Source organism: Pistacia vera, unplaced genomic scaffold, assembly GCF_008641045.1.
Source record: "Pistacia vera cultivar Batoury unplaced genomic scaffold, PisVer_v2 Contig223, whole genome shotgun sequence".
Classification (NCBI taxonomy): Eukaryota; Viridiplantae; Streptophyta; class Magnoliopsida; order Sapindales; family Anacardiaceae; genus Pistacia; species Pistacia vera.
Genome location: NW_022196028.1, coordinates 1,166,153 through 1,174,677, shown reverse-complemented (window position 1 = coordinate 1,174,677; position 8,525 = coordinate 1,166,153).

The following is an 8,525-nucleotide window of genomic DNA, read 5'->3' as shown; positions in this document are numbered from 1 at the left end:
ACTGAATCTTTTCAGTACTTTGTCAATATATGCGCTCTGACTTAGGCCAAGCAACCTACGCGATCTATCACGATAGATCTTTATTCCAAGGATGTAGGATGCTTCCCCTAAGTCCTTCATGGAGAAGCACTTGGATAACCAAGACTTCATCAACTGCAAGTTTTGTATATCATTCTCGATCAAAAGTATGTCATCGATATACAATACTAGGAATGCCACTGCACTCCCACTTACTTTCTTGTAAACACAGGGCTCATCTTCATTCTTAATAAAACCGAATTCTTTTACGGCCTCATCAAAACGAATGTTCCAGCTCCTAGAAGCTTGCTTGAGTCTATATATGGATCTCTGCAACTTGCATGCCCTATCAGCTTACCCATCAAGAACGAAACCAACGGGTTGTGTCATATACACATCCTCTTCAAGGTTTCCGTTCAAAAAAGTTGTTTGACATCCATTTCCAAATCTCATAGTCATGGTGTGTAGCAATCGCAAGCATAATCCGAATGGATTTAATCATGGCAATCGGCGAAAAGGTTTCTTCATAGTCAATTCCATGAATTTGTTTGAAACCTTTGGCAACTAGTCGTGCCTTATAAGTATGCATCTTGCCATCCATGTCAATCTTCTTCTTGAAGACCCATTTACACCTTATGGGTTTTACCCCTTCAAGTGGTTCCACCCCTTCAAGTGGTTCGACCAAAGACTAGACATGGTTCTGGTACATGGAGTCCATCTCAGATTTCATGGCTTCAAGCCATTTAATGAAATCTGGATCCAATATATCGTCTTCGTAGGTTCTGGGTTCATCGTCTTGGTAGACTAGTACTTCACCATGTTGAGTCACGAGATAACCGTATCTCTCGGGCTCATGGCATACTCTCCCAGATCTATGTAGCTCCTGTGCTACTTGAGGTGGTTCACTTTGATCCACAAGTTGTGGAGTAACCTCCTCATAATGTTCAACCACTTCCTATGGCACATCATCCCATCCTTTGTCTAGTATATTTTGTGTTTCTAGAACTTCATCAAGTTCTACTTTTCTCCCACTTTTACTTCTTAGAAAAAATTCCTTTTCTAGGAAGACACTAGAACAAGCAACAAAAATTTTACGCTCTTCTAGGTGGTAGAAATAGTAATTTTTTTTTTTTGTCTCCTTTGGATACCCGACAAATATACATTTACAAGATTTTAGGCCCAGCTTGTCTAAAGTCAATTTCTTAACATAAGCTTCGCAACCCCAAATCCTTAAATAAGACAAGTTGGGCTTTTGTCCACTCCATAGTTCATATGGAGTCTTATCTATAGACTTTGATGACACATGGTTCAAAACGTGAGTCGCAGTCTCTAGAGCATAACCCCATAATGATGTAGGTAGATAACTAAAACTCATCATAGACCTAACCATGTCAAATAAGGTCCTATTCCTCCTTTCAGACACTCTATTGTGTTGAGGTGTATATGGAGGGGTGAGTTGTGATACTATCCCACATTCCTTCAGGTATTTAGAAAACCCTGAGCTTAAGTATTAACCTCCTCGATCCGACCGAAGAGCTTTAATACTTTTGCCCAACATATTCTGTATTTCATCCTGAATTCTTTTAACTTATCAAAGGCTTCAGATTTATGTCTCATAAGGTAGACATAACCATATCTACTGAAATTATCAGTAAATGTGATGAAGTATGAATATCCACCTCTGGGTTCAACTGTTAGTGGACCACATACATCACTATGGATGATGCCTAACAGTTCAGTAGCTCTTTTACCTTGTCCTATGAAAGGAGACTTGGTCATCTTGCCTAAATGGCATGACTCGCATACCTCAAATGACTAAAAATCAAAAGGGTCCAAAACTCCACCCCTTTAAAGTTTTGCAATCCGGGTTTTATTAACATGACCCAATCTATAATGTGTATTCCATCTATGTCCCTTAGTCAATTACCATAATGCCCTCATTTTATTGCATTCTCCATGAAATTCTATCTCTTTTCTCTCCCCACTTTTTCAACTAATTTTGAGTGAAAAGACCATTTTACCCTTAATGCAAGTTTAAGGCATTTTCTTCACATTTTCCTTAAAATAACCTTAGAAAAAATCAACTAAAGGTATAAGAGCATAAATTAAATCACGTACCTCCATGTGGGCGTTACAACCAGGTTGTCACCAAACAACCTTGACAAGTGAGATCAGTCATTGCCTTTCGACAAGGTCGTTCAACACTATGATAGACTTGCCGTATTATCTGTGCCCTTACTTCAGAATAATCCTAGGGCTACGGACGTTTCTAGAATGGCCACCATATGTGCTCATAGGGTTCTCACTATCAAGATTTGAAACACTTGGTACACTCATCACAGTTCTACCATTCTAAGGACATATATCAATAAATACAATGATGATTTACGCGATATAGAATAAAATGCCTTTTATTGATCAATGAACATTATTACAAAGAGTCAATTCTACAATATTTGTACTGCACCCCCGTTGAGACAAAATACAAACCCTGATTGCGATCAATAATCATCTTTGGTCGTTTGGAAACTAGCATCATTGTATCCTCTTACAATGAGCTCATCTTCCCCTCCATAAACCAAGAACATATCCTTAGTCCTCTTCAGGTACTTGAGAATGTTCTTGACAGCCATCTAGTGATGCTCACCTAGATTCGATTGATATCTACTGCAAGTACTCAAAGATCATGAGACATCAATTCGAGTACATAGCATAGCATACATGATGGATCCAATTGCTGACGCATAGCGGATCCTCTTCATCCTATCTCTCTCATCTTGTGTTCTAGGACACATTTCCTTAGAGGGATAAACACCATGTGACATCGAAAGAAATCCTTTCTTGGATTCTTCCATACTGAATCTTTTCAGTACTTTGTCAATATATGCGCTCTGACTTAGGCCAAGCAACCTACGCGATCTATCACGATAGATCTTTATTCCAAGGATGTAGGATGCTTCCCCTAAGTCCTTCATGGAGAAGCACTTGGATAACCAAGACTTCATCAACTGCAAGTTTTGTATATCATTCTCGATCAAAAGTATGTCATCGATATACAATACTAGGAATGCCACTGCACTCCCACTTACTTTCTTGTAAACACAGGGCTCATCTTCATTCTTAATAAAACCGAATTCTTTTACGGCCTCATCAAAACGAATGTTCCAGCTCCTAGAAGCTTGCTTGAGTCTATATATGGATCTCTGCAACTTGCATGCCCTATCAGCTTACCCATCAAGAACGAAACCAACGGGTTGTGTCATATACACATCCTCTTCAAGGTTTCCGTTCAAAAAAGTTGTTTGACATCCATTTCCAAATCTCATAGTCATGGTGTGTAGCAATCGCAAGCATAATCCGAATGGATTTAATCATGGCAATCGGCGAAAAGGTTTCTTCATAGTCAATTCCATGAATTTGTTTGAAACCTTTGGCAACTAGTCGTGCCTTATAAGTATGCATCTTGCCATCCATGTCAATCTTCTTCTTGAAGACCCATTTACACCTTATGGGTTTTACCCCTTCAAGTGGTTCCACCCCTTCAAGTGGTTCGACCAAAGACTAGACATGGTTCTGGTACATGGAGTCCATCTCAGATTTCATGGCTTCAAGCCATTTAATGAAATCTGGATCCAATATATCGTCTTCGTAGGTTCTGGGTTCATCGTCTTGGTAGACTAGTACGTCACCATGTTGAGTCACGAGATAACCGTATCTCTCGGGCTCATGGCATANAACAAAAACAAACTGAATCAAGATTCATCATTGAAAAACAAGCAAAAGATGGAGAAATCTTCTCTAATTTGAAGCCCAAATCTTCAATAATCTTCTCCTTCCGCAAGCTGCCTCCCACATGACGAACCAAGACCCTTTTCTCTTCCTTTTTGCTCTAATTTATACCTCTCTCACTTAAGGATCAAGCCCTAGAAAGCCAAAATGCGTCGTTTTATTTTTACATCTGATGTAGGTTTCGCCGCGGCGAAGCTTGTCTTCGCCATGGCAAAGATTTTCGGGCCAAATATAAGCATTATAGAGTCTGAATCTGGAAAAGTGTTAAACATATTAATTGTATCCCTTTAAATTATATTTCTGTTAGTTCAAGAATCAACACAATACGAGGTCTAAAGCTTAAGTTATGGCAGAAATACTTTTCACGACTTCAAGCCAAGTTTTAACCCTTGTTTAATCAGAATTAGGAAAAATCCGAAACATAAAAGTTGTAGCTCTTCTTCTTAGCTTTCCAAAGCTTCTAAATTCAGGTCATTCCGAGTTTCCAACCTCAAGTTACACAATTTAAGCTCAAAACTATCATTTATGCTAAAAATCATCGTTTAGGCCTACAAAGACAAATTAATAGAATTAGGTAGCAATTATGGCCCAAATTGTATGAAAAGTATCCTAAATCCTATCAAAATTCAATGAAAAATCACAGTGTAAAATATGATTATTAAATACCCGCAAACTTAAGATTTACTCGTCCTCGAGCGAAAAGGAATAAAAACTCAAGGAAAGAAAAGCAACAAACAACCAAAAACACAAAACAACAAAACTAAAAATGAACAAACAAAAATTAGACTCGAACTCAACACAAGAATTGCCTAGAATTTATGCAAGTCTCGAAGGTTATTGAAAAATTATTACTAGAAAATGTTCAACACTCCAAGAAGTTATAAGTTGCATCGATTATCTTTCTCTATTAGTCCCTCGGGTAGGTGATCCCCACTTCAGTCCACATTCCGACTTCCCAGATTATTTTATGCAGAAATGTAAAGTTTATCAAATGGTGGCAGACTCCATAAGCCCAAGTATGGAACTACTCTCCACTAATGTAGACTAGACATCGCTAAGGATCAAAAGGTCTTTGCAAGCTTGTAACGTTAGGCTAGGATAGTGGGCTCCAAGGAAAGGGATAGGATAAACAAAGTAAGAGAACTCGGTTTTCCTCATNCTCTCAGGCCCAAGAGCACCCTGTCATTTAGGCTTAGGCTTAGGTTTGGCCTTGGCCTTCCCCTTGCCAATACCCTTTCCTTTACTGGCAGCAACCAGTAAAACAGGCTTGGATTCTTCAAGTCCTGCTTTATAGTCTTCAACATGTTCAAAAGCTCCGATAGGGTTTTCACCATCGTGTTCATATTGAAGTTCATTATGAACAGTGCATAAGAGTCAGGCAAGGATTGCAGAATCAAATCCATTTGTAATTCTGCATCCAACTCAAATCCCAAAGTCTCAAGCCTCTCTATGTCCTCGATCATCTTGAGCACATGAGGACCAACTTGGGCTGCCTCAGTCAAACGACTTCCAAATAGTGCTTTTGACACCTTGTACCTCTCATGTCGAGCATTCCTGTCGAAAAGCTCTTTAAGGTGTAGAATAATGGCAGCAGCGTCCATATTCTCATGTTGCTTTTGCAGCATTGGTGTCATCGATGCTAACATCAAGCATTGAATGCCATCAGCATCATCAAGGAACTTTTGATAAGTGTATTTTACTTCCTGAGTGGCATCAGGATCAGGCTCAGTCATGTATCGCTTTTCAAGGATATACAATTTCTTTTCCGACTTGAGCATAATCCGAAGATTACAATACTAGTATGAGAAATTGGATCCATCCAACCTATTTTCTTTCTCGATTATCGGTCGCAGGTTCATAATGCTCATTTTGGTCAATCTACAATTGCAGAAAAGATAAAGTCATTATAAAGTTCATTATTATTTAATATGGTTGATGCGTGTTTACTACAACATGCAAAAATAGCAAGTATACTAGTCGCACAAGTAATAGAGTGATGAGTATAGTATCGTTCCCACGAGGATAGTGTTACTAAGTATCAATTTCCCTAGTTTAAGTCCTAATTGAAGAAACAATAAATTGGATTGATGGAAAATTAACAACTAAATACAAATTAACAAAATATAAATGAATGATAATGAAATTAAAGCAAAACCCAACAGCTTAACTAATTAAACAATGGTAAAAAAATGCTAGGGTGTTGATTTCACCTAGATACACTAACCCAAATCATAGAATCTATTACCCAAGTTCTAATTCCTTGATTGAAAATCGAATTCCCTAAGTTGTAAAACATACCTTCTTGCCCTTCTTTCTTCTTGCATCTTAAATTGTCTTCTATGTGTGTGACCCTTAGGTTCCTCATCATATCGGCAGTGTATAGTATCGCGATTAACACCAATTAATCATCTCACTAATACACAGACCAAGATTGGCCCCTAGCAAGGCGTCATGGCCACCCGATAGATTCGGATTCAGCAAAGTAGCTACCTGTCAACAATATGGTTACCATGCAATTCGATCCTTTCATCATACGTTATCTCGACGAGACGAAGGCATAGAAATAGTGTCAACCTTCGGTTACTCTTGATATTATTTATTCAGTTTCTGGACCAATAACCCGTATTATAAACTGGATAGAGCAACAACTCAATCCCACTGTGGCCACAGTTTTAGTGTCATTACCATATACTGAATTGCGCCACGAGATAACTTTCTCCCATACCCGGGAGTGATGAATCCTCTGTCAATCCACCATAGTCTTGATACACTCCTTAATGCAGCCAATCACCACCGTATTGACAGCTCTGAAAAGAACTACGTTAGGCTAGTGTCAAACTACACCAATCGGTGCACAAGGCGCTCTGGTGATCTCAAGTCTAAGGATCATATGCACCACCATTCGTTAGAGGATTTGTTCCATAGACACTGGGGTTACCATCCATATGGAATCCTCTGGTGGGTCAGTCCAGTGAACTTGCTGTGGTGTAATTGCCTACAACAAACACCCATGTGTTACACCAGGTTGTCACCAAATAATGTTGACAAGTGAGATCAGTCACTGCCTTTCGACAGGGTCGTTCAACACTATGATAGCCTTACCGTATTATCTGTGCCCTTAGTTTAGAATAATACTGGGGCTACGGACGTTTCTAGAATGGCCACCATATGTGCTCATAGGGTTCTCACTATCAAGATTTGAAACACTTGATACCCTCGTCACGGTTTTACCATTCTAAAGACATATATCAATATATATTGCAATAATAATGATTTACGCGATATAGTATAAAATGCCTTTTATTGATTAATGAACATTATTACAAAGAGTCAATTCTACAATAATTGATTGGCTCTAGGGCATCTACTCTAACAGTTGAGGCCACTAGCGATCTGTTACACCTGCACACATGAGAAAACAAGCGTGAAGCAGACGAAAAACACCGTGGTGGTGTTTGTCATAAGCACTCTGACGCTCAAGTCAGCAAGGCTGAGTGAGGCTAGTTTAGTGAGGGTTAGGGAAAGGAAAGGTTACCAAAAGTCTAGTTGGGGACTGTGACTATGGTTGTAATGTGAAGTTCTCAAGTGGGAACTCCAGGGTCTGAAGGTGTAATGTCTCTGTCCTTTGTGAGAGGGCTGACCTCTGTTTAAATAGTGATTGTATGGTCATCGAATCCTGGTGGGACTGGGAGTCCTTGTAGTGGTAGTCTTCTCAAAGGGAGTAGCCTTTGGCTCCTTTATCTCAACAAGAAAGGGAGTTCGAATGTGCCTCGGATACGAACCTTGGAGGAGTTGGGATAATAATTGACTTCCTTAGCAGTGTTTAAGTAAGAGTGTAGTTCGTAGACGATTGTGCGTTTCGAGTTGATTGTAACCCCAGAAGGTGTTCTAGGATCAGAATGCCTGAATCCAGATGGTGAGGGGTTGGGAAAGCATACCGATGGGCTTCATCTATAGAACTTTGATTTGAGCCCCCTCGGAATTGGGCCTGAGCTTTCATCTTTGTTGGAGGTGTCTCCGACTTTGGGCCTATTTGGAATGAGGACATTTTTTTACCCTAACAGTTTGCCCCCCACTCTTTGAGTTAAGGTGTGCTTAGCTTAGTAGACTGCTTGGAAATGACCCTAGTCGGCCTTTGCGACCGACCAGTCGAACTTATGAATGTATAGCTTCTCTGTCCCCTGGAATGAATGGTGTAAGTTCTTGTTGTCGGCGGGGAATTCGGTACGCCAGTGTACTTAGGCGAGATGAAACGTAGTCATAGACTCGTTTGGTACATCCAACCAAGTGGAAAGGTAAGTCGTCCATAGGACATTCGTTCGGTGCACTGAGATGAGGGGAAGTATGAAAGAATTTGCACGAAATCTTTTCACTCTATCTGACCTCCTGAGCAAAAAGATGGGCGAATCCTCCCATGACAGTGTTTTCGTTCAGTATGCTAGGGCGGATGGCTATTTGATTTATCCTTTGGAGTGACCTGACTCAGTCCATCTAGCCGGGTGAGTGGGTGTGTTGAGCTATATCTTATGAGTGTGCCTGCTCGCTGCTTCCTACCGAGAAAGGTACGTTATCTTCAACTAGGTGGTAGTACCTTAGGCTGGTTGGTTGAATCTGAGCGGAGGGGTGTACGTGCGCCTCACATCTGGGAAACCTGCTCATTCGGTCGGGGTGATCGAGTAGTAAAGTCAAGGTTTCGCTAAGTAGTATTTGGTGTGAGG